Source organism: Paroedura picta, chromosome 3 (genome assembly GCF_049243985.1).
Source record: "Paroedura picta isolate Pp20150507F chromosome 3, Ppicta_v3.0, whole genome shotgun sequence".
NCBI classification, from domain to species: domain Eukaryota; kingdom Metazoa; phylum Chordata; class Lepidosauria; order Squamata; family Gekkonidae; genus Paroedura; species Paroedura picta.
In genome coordinates, this window is record NC_135371.1 from 91,125,364 (window position 1) to 91,145,954 (window position 20,591).

A 20,591-nucleotide genomic window follows, 5' to 3' on the forward strand; every position below is an offset into this window, starting at 1 on the left:
ACATATTCCCTGCATTTTCGTTGTTCGCCTACTGGCAGCACTTGCTTGTCTAAGGCACATTTTGCAACAGCCTTGGCCCATACTTTGTGGCTACACCTTGCCTCTGGAAGAGCCTCCCAGAAGACATCAGGGAGCTCCTATCCCACTTGCTTTCTGATGAGGCTGCAAAACAAGCCATTTTGTAAAGGGCAGCCTACACCCAAGCAAAGAGAGAATACTCTGCTGGTGGGCATGAGATGTTTCAAGGTTGATTTTTAGGGCCTTTCTGCATAAGGACCAATGTTGCTAAATGTTTTCAGTATGCAGAAATGCTAGATTTAATAGTGGAATTTTGTCATTCATTCCACACAGGTTTCTGGTCTTGCTGGAACCACAACAAAAGAAGCAATATTTTTCTGTGCTTCTTCCCGCCCCTGGCCATCAATCAAAGAGAACAGCCAATGGACTGTTGTGTTCATCCTCCCAAAAAGTCCCTTTCCCTTTAAAAACTGTTTTTTAAAAACGCAAACACACCAGTTGCAACGAATATTTGTTCAATCATTGTCTCAGAAAGACCTTTTTGCTGGTGTAGGAGCTGGCGCTTAATCCTTTACATGCTCTTCAAGTAAACCCCCCCCCCCCCTGCGATTTGTGGCCGAAATTACGAGCAGTGTCGAACAGGGGGCTGTATTGTGCTTGGGAACTTTAAAGACACTTGCAGTAGGGAGCTTTGTTTTACTGTTAATCACTTCTATGGAGGGACTTTAGCCGGAGAAACCTTGCTCGTTCGTTGCTTTGGCTGGGCTAAGGAAAAAAAATGGCAATCGTGTCTCCGGGAGCTCGGGGGCGAGAGTGAGGGAGGGACATTCTTTCTACCGCTATTTTGAGACTGCACATGTCTTTCACTGATATGTTGCAGCTTGTGCTCAGAATTGTAGCGTTTTTTTCAGGGGGAATCCACTTTTTTGGATTTCCCCCTAAGCGCTATAAAATTCCGATTGTTGCAGGAATTCGGTGGGAGTTTTGCGGTTTGCTTACGATGTCATGCGGAACGTTAAATTAATAGCGTTCATGAAAGGTAAGAGTTTGGCTACATTTAAGTCATGCAGAATGGCCCTTAATGTTTTTATTTCTGTTTTTAAATGTTTATTTTATATTGTTGTCACCTGCCTTGGGTCTTGAAGTGTTCAGAAGTAAGGTGGGGCAAATAAATATTTAAAATAAACATATAAATGTAGCTCATTTAAGCCAGATAGATTTCTAGCATTAGATGGGAAAGCCCCTCATGTGATATCAACTGTGGAGAGGTTTCCAGCTTGGTGTAGTGGTTAAGAGCAGCAACTTCTAAGCTGGAGAACCTAGGCAGAGTCTGCACTTACTTTTTTTATTCCATTGTCAATCCTGTTGAATTCAGATCGCTTTGAACTCGGGTCTTCCTCTCCCCCCCCCTTCCCCATTGAAACAGGAAAGTCTTCTGCACGTGGTTAGGGAGGCTCAGAAGAGGGGGGGATGCAAATGGAGACTCTTTCTTTGTTTTCTTGAAGGGGGAGGGAGAGGATCCAAGAAGTCAGAGGAGGGAGGGAAAAAATCCTTTCTTTTCTTGAAGGTGGGGGGGGGGGGGATGAAGAAGGCACAAAAAAAAAAATCCAAGGCTGGCAGAAGTTGAGAGAACTTAGGGGCTTCTCCTTTAAGGCAGACTTGTCACATGACCACCTGTAGCCAATCACAGGTCCTCTACCACGGAGGAGAGCCCAGATTCAAAACAATGCGATTTTCTGAATATATTCAGGATTAAAAGCACTCTAAGATATCACACAATAAAGGTAGGGTCACTCCGGATTAATCCTTCTTGCTGCAGAAGGAAAATTTAAATCGCCCCAAATCCAAACGGAAATCGCATTCTGTGTAGAGGGCAGGGACTGAATCGACCTGGGATTGGAATAAAAGCTCCGTGCAGTTTACACCCAGGTTTGATTCCTCACTTTTCCACATACAGCCAGCTGGGTGACATTGGGCTTGACACAGTTCTCTCAGAGCTCTCTCAACCTTGCCTACCTTCCAGGCTGTTTGTTGTGGGGAAAGGAAAGGACAGATGTTTGTAAGTCGCATTGAGAGTCCATGGGGTAGTAAAAGGTGGGGTACAAAAAAAAAGCTGTTCTTCTTCCAGGCTCCTTCCTTATCAGCAATCCAGAGGTTTCCAGGACACTCCAAGTCACCACTAGTAACAGGCCTACTCTATTCTCAGGTTAAATCTTTTGTCACCACCACTACTCACTGAATTAGAAAAGTATGCCTGGGTGGAAGTGTGGGATTGCAGCCCTCTGGAACTTTGTGCCTGCTCTGCCTTCTTGCTGTGTTCATCGGCAGGCAGCCTTTCGCACCCACAAGGATGGAGGCATCAGCTTGCCCCTTCTCCTTACTTCACCTTTGGTAAACATGACTGAGAATTGGACATGGTGTTGGAGGGGTTTCTTTTGGCATTCTATTTAATAAAAGAATTGTGCACATATAGGCAGCAGGACTGCACAAACATTGGAAAATGGCAAACAGTAATGCATTCCACCCTGACAAGATGTGTCCCTATATAGACATATTTAAAGGAACAGGTACGTAATTCTTGGAGTGATAAGCCCTCAGAGAACTTCCATTACCTAGAGTCTGGGGTTTGTGCATATTGTGTGGATATAGTTATTCAAAATGGAGTTCAAGGGAGTCCTTCATGACAGCTGGCGTAAGTCCAGAGATAAAAACACAGCAAGAGAGTCTGAGGAGATCTCTCCTTTCCTTTCCAGAGAATTTATAACTTGCAGCCAACTTTGATCTGTTTGTCCTTCATGTTTTACAGAGGAACATTACCTAGCTATCCTTTAATCCCACCCACCCACCCACCCACCCACCCACCTACCTCCCAGTCTCTGGCAAAGATAAAGATAAACCTTCTCCCTGTTTTGATTTTTACTGGCATAGACTATTTGCATCTATTCTACACTGGACTGACTGGACCTTAGTTGCGCGTCAGTTTACAGCCTGCTAGGATGTTGCTCCTAGTAATTTGCTAGCCCTGAAAGAAGGACTTTCTTACCACAACTTTGCAGGGTAGAGAAAATTGCGGGATGAAGGGCTATTATTATTATTATTATTATTATTATTATTATTATTATTATTATTATTATTATTATTATTATTATTATTGACTGTTTCTCTCAGCAAAGAAAAGGCATTATTTCAGTCTTATTTTTTAAAATTCTAGTCGACTGGTTTAAACATGTTATCTTCATAATGGTAAGTTCTATAGTTCAGTGGTTCCCAACCCCTGGTCCAGAGACCGGTACTGGTTGGTAGATCAGTTGGTACTGGGCCGTGGCTCCTCCTCATCCTCCTCCCCAGCTGCTGTCTTGGGGGCTGCCCTGCCACTCTGCCGCTGGCTCACCTTTGGTGCTCTCCAGCGGCTGCTATGGCTGTGGCTACCCCTCGGCATGGCACTGCACAGCTGCTGCTGGCAGCGCCCCCCAGCGGGTAGTGGGAAGTCAGGAGCGCCAACAGGAAAGCAAGTGGAGCATGGGCTCAGGTGGCAGTGACATCCTTTGGCAAAAGACTGCCCCCCCCCAGCCTCAGTAAAATTGTCAAGCATTGTCCAGTCCCCGGTGATAAAAAGGTTGGGGACCACTGCTGACACAAAAAAATATATCTACTCACTTCCTTCTCAGTATTTTTAAATACTTACTTCATTTTAAGATGGTAATCTCTTGGAGAATTTACAAAGATTCCAGACGGATAGCCATATTCATTTGTTGTTGCAAAAACTAGAAAAAGGAACCTTGTGGCACCCTCAAACCTACCCAATTTATTGTGGCACTAGTAATCAAGCCCGCTGCAGCTAAATGCAGCGGGCGCTAGACCACGGAGCCCCCGGCATTCGCGCGGAGCGCGGCTGCCGGGGCTCCGTGTCTCAGGGGGCTGACGCTGCGAGAGGCGCTTTGCGTCTCTCACAGCATCAGGCCGTTGGGCAGGGAGCCCCCGGCAGCCGCGCTCCGCGCGAATGCCGGGGGTTCCCTTTGCGGGCGGGCAGGGAGCCCCCGGAAGCCGCGCTCCGCGCGAATGCCAGGGGTTCCCTTTGCGGGCGGGCAGGGAGCCCCCAGCAGCCGCGCTCTGCGCGGCTGCCGGGGGCTCTCTTGCCGGCGGCCTGACGCGTCAGAGGCACTTCGCGCCTCCCGACGCGTCAGGCCGCCCTCAAGGAAGCAACTGCGAGCCGCGTCCGCGCGGCTCGCAGTTACTTCCTTCAGCAGCCTAGGAATCGGCCGGGCCAATTGGCAGGCGCTTCACGCCTGCCAATTGGCCCGGCCGATGGTCTGTCAGGAGGATGGGGCCAATCAGGCCCCTTCCTCATCACGGACAAAGCCCTCCGCCTGAGGGCTTAACGAATTATTTAGTCTGTGGTGCCCGCGGTGCCGCGGGCATGTTAAGGATAAGATTTCAGGGAAGACAACCAATTATATCAGAAGCAAGTAGTCCCTGCTCCACAAAAGCTTATGCCCCAATAAACCTGCACATTTTCAAAGTGTCATAGGATTGCTTGTTGTTCCCACAGAAACAAAGACAAATCAGGCTTTTAGTAAAGCTCACCAAATTCCTTTTCATTTGACTAAGAGTCTGTTACCAAAACACTAATTGGGTTTGAGAGCTCCTCGCCCCCCCCCCCCCCCCACTGGCTTTGAGGAGAAAGATGGACACAGCAAATGGAGGTTGCCTTCAGGTTTTTAAATGTCAGTGCTGTCTTTACTGCAGCTCTTGCTGATGGATTTGTCTTCTTGGCAGTGGGAAGGGCCTTGGCAGTGCCAGGGCCAGAGGAGTATTAATGGAGCAGTGTCGTCCATGCAGCCATTCACTGCTGCTGCTGACTCATGGGCAGAAATTGACAGGCAGCAGCTGCCAGAAATTTGTTTTCCAGACCAATTTTCTCTCAGCAGGTTCTTTGTAAAATTTTTACCTTTTAAGGATGTATAACCAGAAGGAGGGGTAACCCTGACAAGCAGTGGAAGCAGAGCAAGATGAAAATTAATAAAAATGTAATCTGAAGCAACCTAATTGCATTTCATGTTAGATAGCCAAAAATATCTAGAGGCTAGTCTGTCTCTACGTAATCTTCATGCCACTGTTGTGTACTAACATAGATACTAGGCCTTTGCCACTTGAATCAGTGATTCAATTTGCCTAGGAATCCAGGAACACAGAGTATGCCGCATGAGGGCTTGTTTTAAAATTGCAATCAATGCTGCTTGTTTCTACTCAGGGCTGTATATAGTCAGATGACCGCGGTCTTTCAGATCACTAGTCAGTTATTAAGGAGATCAAGTTATGAAAAGAGAGTAGGGTTGCCAGCTGGAGACTTTGGGGATGGAGGCAGGACTAGGCAGGAATTGGGGCAGAGAGGGTCCTCGGTGGAATAAAATGCTATGGAATCCACTCTCCAAAGCAGCCATTTTCTCCAGGGGAACTGATCTTTTTAGTATGGAGATGATCTATAATTCCACCTGGGGGACTTGCATCCCTAACGGGGAGCTATGCTGATCCACACTAAATCCTCCCTGCCTGCCAAGTCATAGGACCAACCAAAAGATCATAATACCCAAGATGATTTTTGAGTTCTCCAGAATTCTTCATCAAACTGGATGGTAAAGCAGAAGGGTGGAGGGATGTTTCAGAATATACAGGGCATTAAAAATCCCAAACAGATGGATAATGTCCTTATATTAACAAGTTGGGGATGAGGTTAGATGATATACTAGATAAGCAGCAAGAGGAAGCTGAACTGGGTAATATGCTAAGTGGGCAGAGACCAATAAAATCATATAAATAGTTCCCTGATTTCCAGGGCCTGTTCCTCCAAATGAAGAATTACACTGTCTTACAGATAAATTCAGTACTTCTCAGATTTTTGACTGGTTCTGATACAAAGTATTATATAACTTGCGTTTTTTTATTTTTCTATGGATCTACAAGCTTGTTTTGAGAAATACAGCGGATTTCTTCAACTGTAGGGAGATGGTCTGTAATGGAACTCTGATTATTGGAGTTTCTAGTTTTCTGTACACTAAGGAGTCCCCAAGGTAGTGGTGCCTGTAGGCACCATGACAACTGTTGGTACCTTTCCTAATATCCACCAAGTGTTTTAGGAGCAGATGGGATTTTGTCGAGTAGGACTTCTGACTGGGCACTGGGAATCTGATAGCCTGCACGGATTTTTTAAAAGTTGTTTTAGTAGCAGTTGCCACCACAAAGTACAAGACTCTTCATTGCATGGCTGAAGATAAGCTGAATGTATGCAAGAAAATATTTTCAAACAATAATTTTAAAAGTCACCTTGTTAAATAGATCTTCTGCATGAAATAATGAAGAGTTACTGTTAAAGTTATGCCTTACTCCATAACATTATGTGGTTGAGTCAGTCTCCTGTATCAGCCATTTTGTGGTTGCCCCTACTTGCCAAGGTTGCTGGCTCTGGATGGGGAAATACCTGGAGATATGGGGGTTGGGGGGGGGGAGTCTGGGGAGGTTGGGAGGACTTCAGCAGGCCATAATGCCATAGATCCCATTGTGCCCATTATCTTGTGCCAGAATTGCAAAGGTCCAGGCTGTTATATAACTTCAAACTCCAAGTTGGGAAATATCCATATATTTGTAAGGTAAAGCCCGTGGAGGGTGGGGTTTGGGGAGTGGAGGGAACTCAGCAGAGTATAATGCCACATTTATTTATCTTATTTATTATTTTATTTATATTTATTGACTGCCACTCTCAGCCTGGCTGGCTTGTAGTGGTTTACATAAAACATTCAAACCACATAAAACCCCAATACATAAATCCATAATGGCAGCAAAAAATCTAGCACAACAATTTACAGCATCCCCCATGACATTGTTTCAATCCTACCACAGCAGTCACCATTGCCCCAGAGGATTTTCACTGGCGGTGTCTGGCCTAGGGGGCTATGGAGGGAGGGACACGATCTTCCTAGCCTGGCTTCAACCAAACATCTGGTGGAATAGCTCCATCTTACAGGCCCTGCGGAAAACTGATAGCTCCGACAGGGCCCTAAGCTCATTCCACCAGGTCGGGGCCAGGACCAAGAAGGCCCTGGCCTTGGTTGAGGCCAAGTATGCCTCCCAGGGCCCAGGGATGACCAGCAGATTCATATCCGCTTAGCAAAAGTGGGGAGCATATGGAGACAAGCGGTCCCTTAGATAACTGGGACCCAGGCCACATATAGCCTTAAAGGTTAAGACCAGAACCTTATACCTGATCCGGAAGCTAACAGGTAACCAATGCAGCTGCCTCAGCATAGCCTGGATGGGGTTACTCCAGGGTGACCTTGTGAGGACTCTAGCAGCTGCGTTTGTACCAATTGCAATTTTCAGGTCAGAGACAAGGGAAGGCCCACATAGAGTGAGTTGCAGAAGTCTAGTCTGGAAGTGACCATTGCATGGATCACTGTGGCCAAGTGTTCTGAGGACAAGTAGGGTGCTAGTAGCCATTTGTGCTACCTTTGTGATCTGTGCCTCCATAGATAGGGAGGTGTCAAAGATCACCCCCAAATTCCAAGGCTGCAGGTACAGGTGTAAGCTGCACCCCATCCAGGTGGGGGGGGGCACGCTTCCTGATCCTATCCCCTTCTTACCAGCTGCAGGACCTCCATCTTGGAAGGGTTGAGTTTCAGATGACTCTGCCTGAGCCATCCAGCCACTGCTTCCAAACAACTGGCGAATGTTTCCAGGGGAGAGTCCAGTCAGCCTTCCATCAGGAGATAGAACTGGGAGTCATCCATATATTGGTGACAGCCTAGCCCAAAACCCTGGACCAGCTGTGCTAGAGGACACATATAGATGTTAAAAATCATGGGGGAGAGTATCGCCCCTTGCGGCACTCCACAAGGGAGCACAAGGGGTCATATAACTCTTCCCCCACTGTAACCCTCTGTGTCCAGTTCTTAAGGAAGGAGATTGCCATTGTAAGGCTGTCCCCCTAATCCCCATCCTGGAGAAGTGGTGGGCTAACAACTCATGGCTGACCACATCAAATGCAGCTGACAGATCTAGAAGCACAAGGATAGCCGAACCGCCATGATCCAGCTGGCACCGGAGATCATCTGTAAGAGCGACCAGTGCAGTCTACATCCTGTGCCCGGGACAGAAGCACGACAGGTATGGATCCAGGGCCAAAGTTTCCACTAAGAATGCCAGGAGCTGGTTCATGGTGACCCTCTCAACCACCTTTCCCAGGAATACAAGATGCGAATCCGGGCGATAGCTGGTGAGGTCACGTGGATCCATTGATGGTTTTTTTCAAAAAAGGATGAACCACTGCCTCCTTTAGCCTGACGTTATGAAGAGGTTGACAGTCTCCCTCAAAGGGTCTTCTATCTGTCTGTCACCCGATTTGAGCAGCCATGATGGACAGCGATCCAGGTGGCAAGTGGTTGCCCTCACCGACCCCAGCAGCTTGTCCACTTCAGTTAAATATGACTGATGGATGGGGCATTCCATAAACAATGCGATAGGATTAGGGTTGCAGAATCAACCAGAAATGGAACTGAAGTAAATGATAAATATTGACATGGCACGTTCAATGATGTAAAATTCCATCCTTGTTTCTGCAAGCTATACACTGTAGTATAGATCAGAACCCCTACCTAATAATTTTTCTAAGCAACTCTGTGAATTGTTTGGTGCTGTGCACCTCTATTGCCTGTGTACAGTTTAATAATTCAGTTTGCAGTTTGCAGAACCCATGAGAGTGGGAGCTTTCCAGACCTTCTCAGGCAGGCCGTTTCATAAGGTGGGGGCCGCAACAGAGAAGGCACAGGTATGGCAGTGGTGGCCCCTGATCAGCAAAGCTGTCAAGGAGGAGTACAGGGGGAGAGGTGGTCTCACAGATATGTGGGCAAAAGGCCACAAAGCACTTTGTATATGAGCCTGTTCTTAATTAGCTTGCAGGTGCAGGGTTTTCATTTTGTTTTTATCTCAAAGTGGTTGATGTGTTGTTGTGCTTTAACTATTTAAACGACTGTTTTAACAATTGTTTTAATCTCTTTTAATTAGTTGCTCGCCTGAGTATGTTTAACGATTTTGACCATCTGGTAAAAAGTCACTTGAGGACTATGCCCTGTGTTTGAATTGTATTCATTTTATTTATGTTTTTATGAATTGTTTTAGTCACCTTTGGTTTGGTCTGTCCTGCCTTTGCTGGAGTGGATTTTACTGAGAGGTTGACAGGCATGGATATATTTAAACTCTCAGAGGAGCAATTTTAAAGTGTAGATGCTTTTAAAGCAGTTCCTCTAATTTTAAATAACAATAATTAAGTGTTTTTAATAACCTAGCACTTAATTAGGAATTCCAGCAGATGAACATGGGACTATATAAAAGGACTATATAAAAGGCCAGGTTTTATTGATTTTATCTGGGACTATTTTTGTTTTATTTGTCTATATAATTCCCTTATAGTTCAATTCAGTTTAAATTGTTGGAATAAATATCAAATTAAATAATTAGAGCAGAAATATGCTGTAAACTTTCAGAAACTGGATATAGCTTTAGAGATTTAAATAATAAATAAACTTTATTTTTATATTTCACCCTTCCTGTGGAGCTCAAGTGGCATATAAGAAACAACTCTTCTTCTTCTTCTTCTTCTTCTTCTTCTTCTTCTTCTTCTTCTTCTTCTTCTTCTTCTTCTTCTTCTTCTTCTTCTAATACAATAATATATAACAGCAGAAACATAAAAATCTAAAACAAACATTCCCATGTCCCCCAAACAAATTTACAGTCAAATGGAGGGTTTCAAACTTTCTGGAGCAATCTTCCTAAGATCCCAGCAACAGGGCCAACACTCTTTGTTGATCTTTCTGGAACAGTTCTGTCTTACAGGCCTTGCAGAACTGATTTAAGCTCTGCAGGGCCCTGATGTCTTTCAGCAGAGTGTTCCAGCAGGCTGGGGCCAATGGTGAAAAGGCCCTGGCCTTGGTTAAGGTAAACTTTACTTCCTTTGGGCTGGGGATCCTAAGCAGATCTTGATCTGCTAATCGTAAAACTCTTTGAGGGGTATAACGGATCAGATGGTTCCATAGATACATCAGTTAGCTGGGTTCCATCAAGGGCTGGGAGATCACCTATCTATGTGCCAACACAGGCAGAAGACCTCCATCCTGCTGGATTCAACTTCAGCCACACAGAGTCAGCCTGTTGCAGTATTCCACACCAAATGGACTTTCCAAATTGATTTTGAGGGGATACTAGTTCATTGCAGTAGTCCCAACTCGATATTATTGATCCAGGTGGCCAGATCAGCCATATACATTAAGGAACCATCTTTTGGCCAAGGAAAAGTTGAAAATCAGCCCCCCCCCAAAAAAAACTGCATTAATTTGCTTTTCTAATAATATAATTGGGTTCATTATAACCCCAGGGCTTAACTGAGTCAGCAAGGGTTATCTGAACTCCATAAAAAGACAGGTCCCCCCTCCAACAGCCTCTCCCATTTTCCTGCTCCCATCTGCCAGCTAACCAACCTTTATCTAACAACCTATCTTTAGCTTTTCCTCCTTCCCTTCTACGGACAGTTCTTGTTTGGGTACAGTTGGAGACATCTATGCTGTTCTGGGCCCAGCTGTATGGACAGCCCCATAATGTGGATAGTGAGTCTCTGATGGTTGCCACTGAGCCTGTCCCCAACAAATCCTCTTCCATCAGGAGAATGACAAGAAAAGGCTGTTATGATCTCCAGTTCTGGCTCAACTCTCTATCATGGCTTTGCTTGATAGAAACCAGGCTTGGAATGTCCAGCAATATTGCTGTGGTTGCTTGTACAAAATGTTAGCACAACACTGTGGACCAATATTAGGATTTCTGCAACCACCAACTTCCTGGCAGAAACTGAGACATGGAGATCATATTATTAAACTATATAATTTCTGCCCACAATGGCTATATGAAGGTCAGTCCTAACTATGGTTCTTTCTTAAATCATTGTAGTAGAGTTGCCAACCTGGAATTGCAACAGATCTCCAGATTATAGACACCAATTCTCAAGAAGAAAACAGCAGCCTCAGAGTACAGACTCCATGGTATTTCAGGCTACAAACTCTGGGTTGGAAAATGCCTGGAGATTTGAGGGTGGAGCCTGGGAAAATATGGGGTTAGTGTGGATATGAAACCACAGATTTCACCGTCAAAAGCAACTGGTTACTCCAGAGGCCCGGGAACAACTAGGCCTGCAAACCAGCAGGCGCACCTCCCCCCCACAGTGCAGTGCTTATGGGGTGGAGGGAGGCGTACCTGCTGGCACGCCCGTGCCAGCACCTGCGCCTCCTTCCCCCCGCCGCAGCCCGGTACCGAGGCCTCCGTGGCCTGGTACCAGGCTGTGGCCCGGTGGTTGGGGAACACCAGTCTAAAGATCATTGGTAATTCTAGGACCTCTCCAGGCCCCGCATGAAGGTTGTCAAACTATATATCTTTATTGGCACTGGCATATAAAACTAACGCAATCAAATTAGGATAAATAGATGTCAAGGTCAAAGTTGAATAAAATGACAGAATGAATACAAAGAACCCAAAGGAAAGTATACCACATGTTGTTCCTAACTCTTATCCTGGGCTGAATCTGCACTTATTTTGTTTATTCCTGTTGAATTCAGATCGATTTGAGCTCAGGTCTTCCTCATTACTTTCCACCAACTTGAAACAGAAAGTGCTCTACACCAGTGGTCCCCAACCTTTTTATCACTGGGGACCAGTCAATGCTTGACAATTTTACTGAGGCCCGGGGGGGGGATAGTCTTTTGCTGAGGGACGTTGCCACTGCCTGAGCCCCTGCTCCATTTGCTTTCCCACCGGCGCCCCTGACTTCCTACCGTCCGTTGGGGGGCTCTGCAAGCAGCCGCTGTGCAGTGCCACACTGAGGGGGAGCCCCAGCCATGGCAGCCACTGTATAGCAACAAAGGTGAGCCGGTGACAGGGCAGCCTCTGGAGAGCACCAAAGGTGAGCCAGTGGCAGGACAGCCACAGAGGCAGCAGCCGGAGAGGAGGACAAGGAGGAGCCGTGGCCCGATATTGACTGATCTACGGACCGGTCCCGGTCCCCGGACCGGGGGTTGGGGACCACTGCTCTACACCATTCGGGGAATAGGTAGGTGGAGAGAGGGGAGGGTGGAGGATTTCTCCTCCTTTGAAAGCCGGTGGAAAAGCAGCACGAGGGCTATTTCTCTAACAAGCGTGGGGGAGGGAGCCGGGGAGCCAGCAAGCAGCCTCTCAGAGAAGAGGCAAATCTCTGCTGGTTCTGGAGCACAGATTCCAGAGGGAAACAAAGCAAAAAAAATCTTGGGAGGAAAGTTTCGCAGTCAGGAAGCATTTGAACTGACACCTCGACCAAGCAGGGCTTTTGTACAATGTTGTAGGCTCAGCAGCAAGTTAATTCGGGGAAAAGCAGAGAACTGCACCTTTACTCATGCAAATTTTAAAATATCGAGGGTGAAAAGCACTCCAGGAAATCGCGAGGAAAAGGTAGGGTCACTCTGGATCAATCATGTTTGTTGCTGAGGGAAATTTTAAATCGGACAAAATCAAAATGGAAATTGCATTCTGTGTAGATGGCAGGGACTGAATCGACCTGGGATTGGAATAAAAGCTCCGTGAAGTTTACACCCTGGTGCAACTTCATTCAAACAGGATTAAAACATATAAAAGCTGAAATTTCAGCAGTGGGTAGCATTCCAATGGACAGTCTGTGGGCAAGAGAAAAAGAAATGTTTGTAAATATTTGTTTATATTTGTTTTTTGTCTAGGAAGTTTGTGGCATAAAAGAGAACTTAAAATACTAAAAAATCTCAATTCTCATCAACACACTTCATCTGAAATGCATGTATTTATAGAATATAGGTTCCATAGTAGCCTATGCCCAAGTATTTTTGCATTATCATCATATAAAAACATCCTTCTGTTTGTTTATGTAAAAAAGATCTTGCAAAGAGGCCAGGAGGTAGGTAGGAAACCATTGCTTAGAACCTTTGGTGTTTACTAGATGGTGGACAAATACAGCTGTTTCTGAAAATAAAAGGCCGGGACTTACCACGGATACCTTTTGATGCCGTGGCGCTGCCAAGGAAGCAGCGGGCTCATGCTGAGCCTCATGGCCCGGGTGGGGGCCAGGCACAGGCCTATTTAAGGCCGAGTGCAAGGCTTCCCGGGCTCTCTGCACCACAGCCACCCAGACAGCATACTGTCTGGTTGAGCTTTGGGAGGTAGGGCTGAGAGGAAGGCGGGAGGAGATTAGCGGGCGTGAGTGGCAGGGGCTTTGGCACGGTTGTTCTTGCTGCGGCTGGCCCCTTTTTTCCTTTTTTAAAAAAGGAACTTTTACCTCAGAGTAGGGAGATGCCTGGATGTCGTGCTTCGGCCAAGAAGGCGGCTGCAGACAAGCGTGCGAAAGGGGGTCCCCCTTCCCATTCCCCCTGCACAACGGAAAGCCACTTAGGCACCAGGGTGTCAGAAGGAAGGCGGGCCAGTGCGTTGCGGGCGCGCAACACCTGGGCTGTGGCCATGCCTGCTCCCAAGGCTGTTGCTGTGGGAGGCAGCAGTAAATCCAAGCGGGCCCAGGAGGGTGGCAGTGTGACACCGCAGGCATGCGCAGAGAAGGCTCGGCCTGTTGTGTGCAAGGCACGAAGTACAACTAGGCCAAAGGAGCCTTGGGTACGTCTAAGGCCTTGCAGAGGGAGTCTGCCTCATCCAGCAGTCGAACTACCTCTTCGAGCCCTAGTGCTGGTGGTAGTGGGCATGAACAAGGGCATGGCAGGCGGCGGGCATGGAAGGCAAGGTCCCGGTTTCCACTTTGTCAGCCATGTACGGGGAGCCAGAAGAGGGCAGCGGGCTCTAGGGATGCTCGTCACCGCAGTTGTGGACGGACTAGGCCAGACCAATCACAGGGGAAACAGGGTATCGGCAGATATGGCTCCCTTGGGAGGCCTTCTTCTCGTTCTTCCTCTTCTGGGCTGGTCCATGCTGCCCGGCTATTGGGAGGGGTAGTCTCCTACCTACAGGGCAGTTCCATGAACGACCATATAGTGGAAGACTTGTGCTTGGTGAAGTACACTTTATTCGACGCTGCAGTAGACATGGTTCGGGAGTGTGGACGGAATGCGATGCTCGCTAAGTCCAACATACAGTTGGCCTTCTGGCTCCTTCCTGTACACCCTGATGACTTCTGCCTGTTGGGCTTCCACTTTCAGGAGTGCTGGTATGTAGATAAAGCCATGCTGATGGGCTGTTCCATCACCTGTGCGGCTTTTGAGAAGTTTAGCTCATTCTTGGTGTGGGAAAAAGTCCGGTTCACAAGCATAGTGCATTATTTGAATGACTTCTTGATAGCAGGCCAAGGGGGTTCTGATGTTTGCCGGGACAGGTTGCGTCTATTTCAGTGGGTCATGGAACAACTGGTGTGCCCCTGGCAGGTGAAAAGACGGAAGGTCCAGCCACCAGACTCACCTTTTTAGGTATCGAAATGGATTCGGTGACTGCCTATAGATAAGTTGATCATCCTTAGGGGATTGCTGATGGGGTTGTTAAAAAGGAACAAATGAACTTTATGGGACTTGCAGGTTGTCTTGGGCCACCTCAAGGTGGTAGCTCTCGGCAGGGCTTTTTGTGCACGCCTGGCTCAAGTGACCAGGGGTGTGCAGAAACCATTTCATCACATATGGTTGACCCAGGAAATAAAGGCTGACCTTATGGTATGGGAGACATTTCTAGGAAGCTTTAATGGGGTCGCCATTTGGCAGACACCTTATCGGTTACAGGACACACTCCAGGTACATTCTGACGCTGTAGGCAGCAGCGGTTTCGGCATGTTTTTAAATAATAGGTGGTGTGGTGAGCGGTGGCCTGACAATTGGTAGGACGCCGTTTGCCACAATTTGACATTTTTGGAATTTCCCCCTATTTTGGTGGCCGTATCGCTGGGGGGGGGCACATATTCTAACAAGAAGGTATTGTTTTGGTGCAACAACCAAGCTGTCGTTAGGATTTTGAATGATGCGCCTGCTTAGGCACATGGCTTTGGTTTGCTTTTCGCTTAACATATCCTTTTCAGCCCAGCATGCAGCGGGGATGCAAAATGAGGTAGCTGATGCCCTCTCTCTGTTTCAGGTAGAGAGGTTTCGTTGGCTCGCCCCGGCTATGAATCTGGATCCAGATGCATGCCTGGAGGAGCTGTGGAGTCCTGGCATCGAATAATTGTTGACGGGGTCTTATCATCCTTAGCACCGTCGACTCGCCGAGCCTACAAGAGTGCGGCTTTTGGGCTTTTGGACTTTGCCAAATGGGCCAGATGGCACTCTGCTTGGCCTATGAATGAAGAATTGGCCTTACGATACCTGGCCTATTTGAGAGGGCAAAGTTTGTCATACAAAATACTAAAAGGAACTTTGTCGGGGCTGTCGTTTTGCCATAAAGCCGTGGGTGCTTGGGATCCTGGTACTTCCTTTTTAGCCCAGAGGTCCATAAAGGGTTGGAGGCAGCAGACTTCTAGGTTGGCTGATTCTAGACGCCCAATCACGTCTTCAGTTTTGCGTTCCATGTTTAAGCACATGCAGGGGGTTTGTTTTTTTAAGTTCGAGGTTGCCCTATTTCAGGCTGCATTCAGCCTGGCATTCCGTGGTACCTTCAGGATTGGAGAGCTTATATCGCCTGCATTCATACCCATGGGTTCACGGGCCCTGGCAGTTTCCAATATTGAGTTGGAGAACAGCGGGGTCTCGTGCAACCTGTGGAGCTCAAAATGTGACCAGCTGTGCAGGGGCTCGCAGGTGTTGTTGTCTGCCATTGAAGAGTCTGGCATTTGCCCATTGCGTTGCATGCTGCATTATTTGCATGTACAGCCTAACGTGCCTGGCCCATTGTTTATTCATAGGGACGGGAAGTGCTTGTCTCGCTTCCAGTTAACAGCTGTCATGCGGTCCTGTTTGACATGCCTGGAGCTTCAGGCGGAAGCCTATGGGTCTCATTCTTTCAGAATTGGAGCCGCCACAGAAGCCCATATGTTGGGTAATTCTCCTCAGCAAATCAAGCAGATGGGGAGATGGAAATCTGAGGCATACAGGTGTTACATATGTCCTAAGCTGTGTGACTAACATGTGGTCTTTGTAGGTCTTCTTCCACTGAGGCCAACCGTTCTGATCTTAGGCCACAGCATTCTGTTTTGGGCCTGTCGATACACAGCAAGTTTGGGATGGGGAACTAACCTCGGCTTGGACGCAGCATGCCAAATCATCTGGTCGGGACATCGTGGACTGTGTTGGCGAGACTTGTTTGTGTCGTTTCCGATGAGGCTTTTCGTTATGGAGCACCTGATTTTTTGGTGCGACACATAGGGGAAAATGACTTACCTTCAATGTCCGGCCAACATCTCGGTGTTAGCATTAAGGCTGACTTACCTCTTCTGCACCAGCGCCTTCCGAGAACGAAGTTGCTCTGGTCTGACATACTAGGCAGATTGTCTTAGCGTTCGGCTGTCAGGCTTGAGAGGGTTAATTGGGCCAAGCATAAAGTTAATAAAGTGGCTCGCAAAGTTGTTTTGGGGTTGGGATGTAATCATTCATCCTGAAATTTCGTTTAGATTGCTGCCCCTGTTCCGTAAAGATGGTGTACATTTGAGTGGGGGTGTGATTTGTGGTTATTTGATATCAGGGCTGGATTGTGGGATAATTTGTTTCCTGAGGGTTGGTGGGAACAAGGCAGTGGTGCTCCCGTTCAGTGGCAAGTTTTGACCAGTAAAGAACCTGTTGGTATGGAGTCCCATCTGCGTATGGTACTCCCAACTAAAGGGGGGTCTCTTTAATGAGGCCAGCCACTTGAAAGGCACGGCCTACCCGGCTGGGTGGCTAGGGGCCTGTGGCCAGGCAACTGGGGAGTCCAATGGAGGTGGATACCCATTGGTTGCCTCCCTGAGTGAATCTCCTGTGACGCGGTGTGATCTGCCCTCCCGGCTGGGAGGGAGGCGGGGACCCCGAGCGCCACGGAGGCACACAAGTTGAGCAGCCTGACGGCTGAAGGCCGTCAGGTTCCCTATCCGGTCTTGGTGCCAACCCTCCGTTGAGGGGAGATAATAATAAAAGTGGCGGCTATTTCACTGCCAGCAGGAGTAGTGTCTTCCTTATTAGTCGCCGCCTGATAGTCAATAAGAATCACATATGAGTATTGTCCTAGGAAATTTTCCTATATATTTAGGAAAAGATCTATATGCATTCTTTGCATATTCCTTAGAACTGTGCATATCTCCTGTTATACAGAAGTGATTATATCTGTGCTGGAAAGTGCCCTTGTGTGAAGCTGCCCTCAGAGAATATCTTGACTGAAGAGCTTTTATGCACAGCCCCATAATGTATTGGGAAACAAAACCTTTATTCATTTGCTTACTTCCCATGGAACAAGCTGCACCAAGCTGCAGTCTTACCAGCCTTGGTGGTTAAGTCTTGCTGACTATGCAAACCTTGAACAATTACGCCTATTTATTTTAATACAGAAAGCATGCCATTGTATAGATCAGGCTTTCTCAACCTGGGCTTTGTGAAAACCTGGATTTTCTTGGTAGCCCTGGAAAGGTTTCTTGAATGAGTGGGAGTTAATTACTTTAAAATATATATATTTTAAATGTGTTAAATATTTATCACGTTATGTGGCCTTATACAGCTATGTCGACCACCCCTCCAAAAATGGCCAGTGATGAGCCTGGATGGGGGAGGAAGGGACAGGGCCCTGGGTGGGCATGTGCAAAGCTATGCTTCCCAACTATATTCTGCACAATTGTTCCACTTCTGGGGTTTCTAGAAATTTGAAGAATGTTTCAGGGGTTTCTCAATGGTAAAAACATTGAGAAAGGATGGTATAGATGGATGAATGCAGACAGGACCAAAGTCTTGCGACTCTTTCTATGAAAGAAGAGATCATTGAGAAATAGTCTATACAGGATGATAGTGCTTGAGAATGACTTTGTTGCCTTTCGACTTCATGTCCGTTTTCAGGAGTGGGGGTAACATACAGCAGTGGTCCCCAACCTTTTTACCACCGGGGACCACTCAACGCTTGACAATTTTACTGAGGCCCGGTGTGTGGGGAGGTAGTTTACTCCTCTACTCTCAACCACTGCCCTAATGCTCTCTGATCGCTATGGTAATGTTTAAACAACCCTTCAAAATAAGATACAGACACGCCACAACAATGATCATAAGGAACATTTTATTTTCATGGAAATTTTAACTCATGACAATGACAAATCAATGGTCACCCTGAGCTTGTTTCTCTGCAATGAGATAGTCCCACCTGGGAGTGATGGAGACAATGACACTCGAAGTGTGTTGTAACACATATTATCTTCCACAATGTGTCTTGTTCTTGCCCCCCTGACTGGCACCTTGCAGAGGAGCAACATTTATTTATATCTGAGCTTTTGTGAGTTCCACTCACTCTCTCTGCTCCTACAACCTCCCAGTGAGAGAGGTCACTGTTATCCTTATGCAAGGTGCCAAAGGTCACTGTTGGGGCCTAGCAAATTTTGGCATAGTGAGCAGACTGTGCTGCTATTTTTGCTTTGCTCGGAGGTCAGAAAGGCATGAGAGTAACTAACTCTGTTCTCAACCTTCCAGTAAGCCTACTATAAAACAAGAACACCATGTCCCTACAACTGAGAAAGGGTAAGGAACATATCACACTGGACTTCTGGGACTAAGTCCAAGAGAATGCTGGGAGAGAGGAGAGAGAAGGGGGAGAGAAATTGGATGGCTGACAGGTTGGGTGGCACCAAGATATCTCCCATTATTATAACTGGTTTTTAGCAACAAAGATAAGTTCTTCTAGAGAATATGGCTGCTTTGGACTCTCTGCTGAGATTCTTCTCCTCCCCAGGCTGAAACACCCTCCCCCTAAATCTCCAAGTATTTCCCAACCCAGAGTTGGTGACCCTTCTGGTGGGGAAAAGGTGGATGGCCTGCTTTCAGGACATTTGTTGGTGTGTTTGTTCACTTACCTCTCACCACTAGCTCTTGCCTGAAGGCCTTCAAAATCCTGCAGCTGTCCTGCAACCATTCATTTCCATTTTAAAAGACCAGAAACTGAGGCAAGCAGTGAAAACTGCCCAGTGAAGATTAGAGTCAGGTGGACCATGAATAAGGTTCTCAACTCTAGATGGGGAAATACCTGGAGATTTTGGGGGTGGAGTTTGAAGAGGGCAGGGTTTGGGGAGGGGAAGGACCTCATTGGGATTTAATGGCATGGGGTCTACCCTCCAAACCAGCCATTTTTTCCCAGAGGGATTGATGTCTGTCATCTGAGGATCAAATGTAATCCCCATTGCTTGGAGGTTGGCAACCCTAACAATAAACCTAAGATTCCCAGATCCACATTTAACTTGCTCCTACGTGATCACACATCTAACTCTGTATTATATCTCCTTAAATAAGCCAGTAATTCTCGGACTGTGCCAGAGCACCATACTTTCATGACATAATTGCCAATGAGAAGCAAGGAATAAATAAAGAATTAAAGACTGCTATATTATTACCCACATTGGAGCTCTCCTGAATTTAGGTGAAATGAGTGAATTAAGTGGAGATTTAGCAAGAGGTGGGTAACTATGGGAATTCCACCTATGCATACCAGGATATCCCCTTAAGAAACTCCAAATAAAGCTGTCAGGTTTAAACTGGAAATTGGCTTTTTAAAAAGATAATTGAAGTGGTACAAACACACCAAAAAGCAAATACACACACACACACACACACAAGATTATCTAAGGAAGACAGAGTTGGAAGGGTGATAAACAGTACTGTTTTAACAATGTAGCACATGTAGCATGTGCTACAGGCCCCAAGCTCTAAGGGGCCCTGTACATTACCTACCCCCCTTCCGGGCCATTAACCTCCCAGTGTTGAGAGGAAGAAGATTTTAAAAAGCTGTGGAAACCTCTCCCAACTAATTTCTACAGTTGCTGATACAAGACAAAACAGACTGCCCTGCCTTGGGACCTTCAGCTTCTGATTGGACGTAGTGGCTTGGGGGCCAGGAATTCTAGGCCTCCTTGTTGCTGAGTTTGTAGGAGGTTTCGCTTCCTCAAAACGCACACTGTTTGCTCCTGCCTGCTTGGAGACAGAGTAGCATGTGCACACATATATTTATGATTTGTGTGATCCTTGGGAATAATAACAACAGCCCCAAGTTGGCCATCTGCATGCCAGATGCCTTCCTTATGCTTGAAGCTGGGAAGTCTAATGAGCAAGTTTCTTCCTTGAGGTGCTGATGTCTCCTCTTCCTTCCTTGTCTGCTGTCTGTTCCAGCAGTAAGTAATCACTGTGTATCTGCCTACAAACAACACCTTAGTGTGTGGAGGGGTCTGGCTGCTAACATACAGCCACTGAAGGCTGCTCCTGGTTCTGCCTTTTTCTAATTTGCTTCTCACTGTATTAGGAGGGGGTCAATTTGGTCCCATCACTGCATCAGGTGTACCTGGATCATTTAGCCATCGCTGTGATGAGTAAACAGAATTACTTTCAGAGAAAGCTGCCTGTGTCTTTATGCATGAG

General features: G+C 46.8%; 1 long non-coding RNA gene across 1 annotated transcript in view; it reads left to right on the plus strand.

Annotated features, from left to right (window-relative positions):
- Positions 1–20,591, plus strand: part of LOC143831260 (uncharacterized) — a 59,580-nt gene that overhangs the window by 34,503 nt on the left and 4,486 nt on the right. Inside the window, exon 2 of the long non-coding RNA XR_013228773.1 lies at positions 987–1,057. This is a non-coding gene — a long non-coding RNA (uncharacterized LOC143831260). The remainder of the gene's footprint in view (positions 1–986; positions 1,058–20,591) is intronic.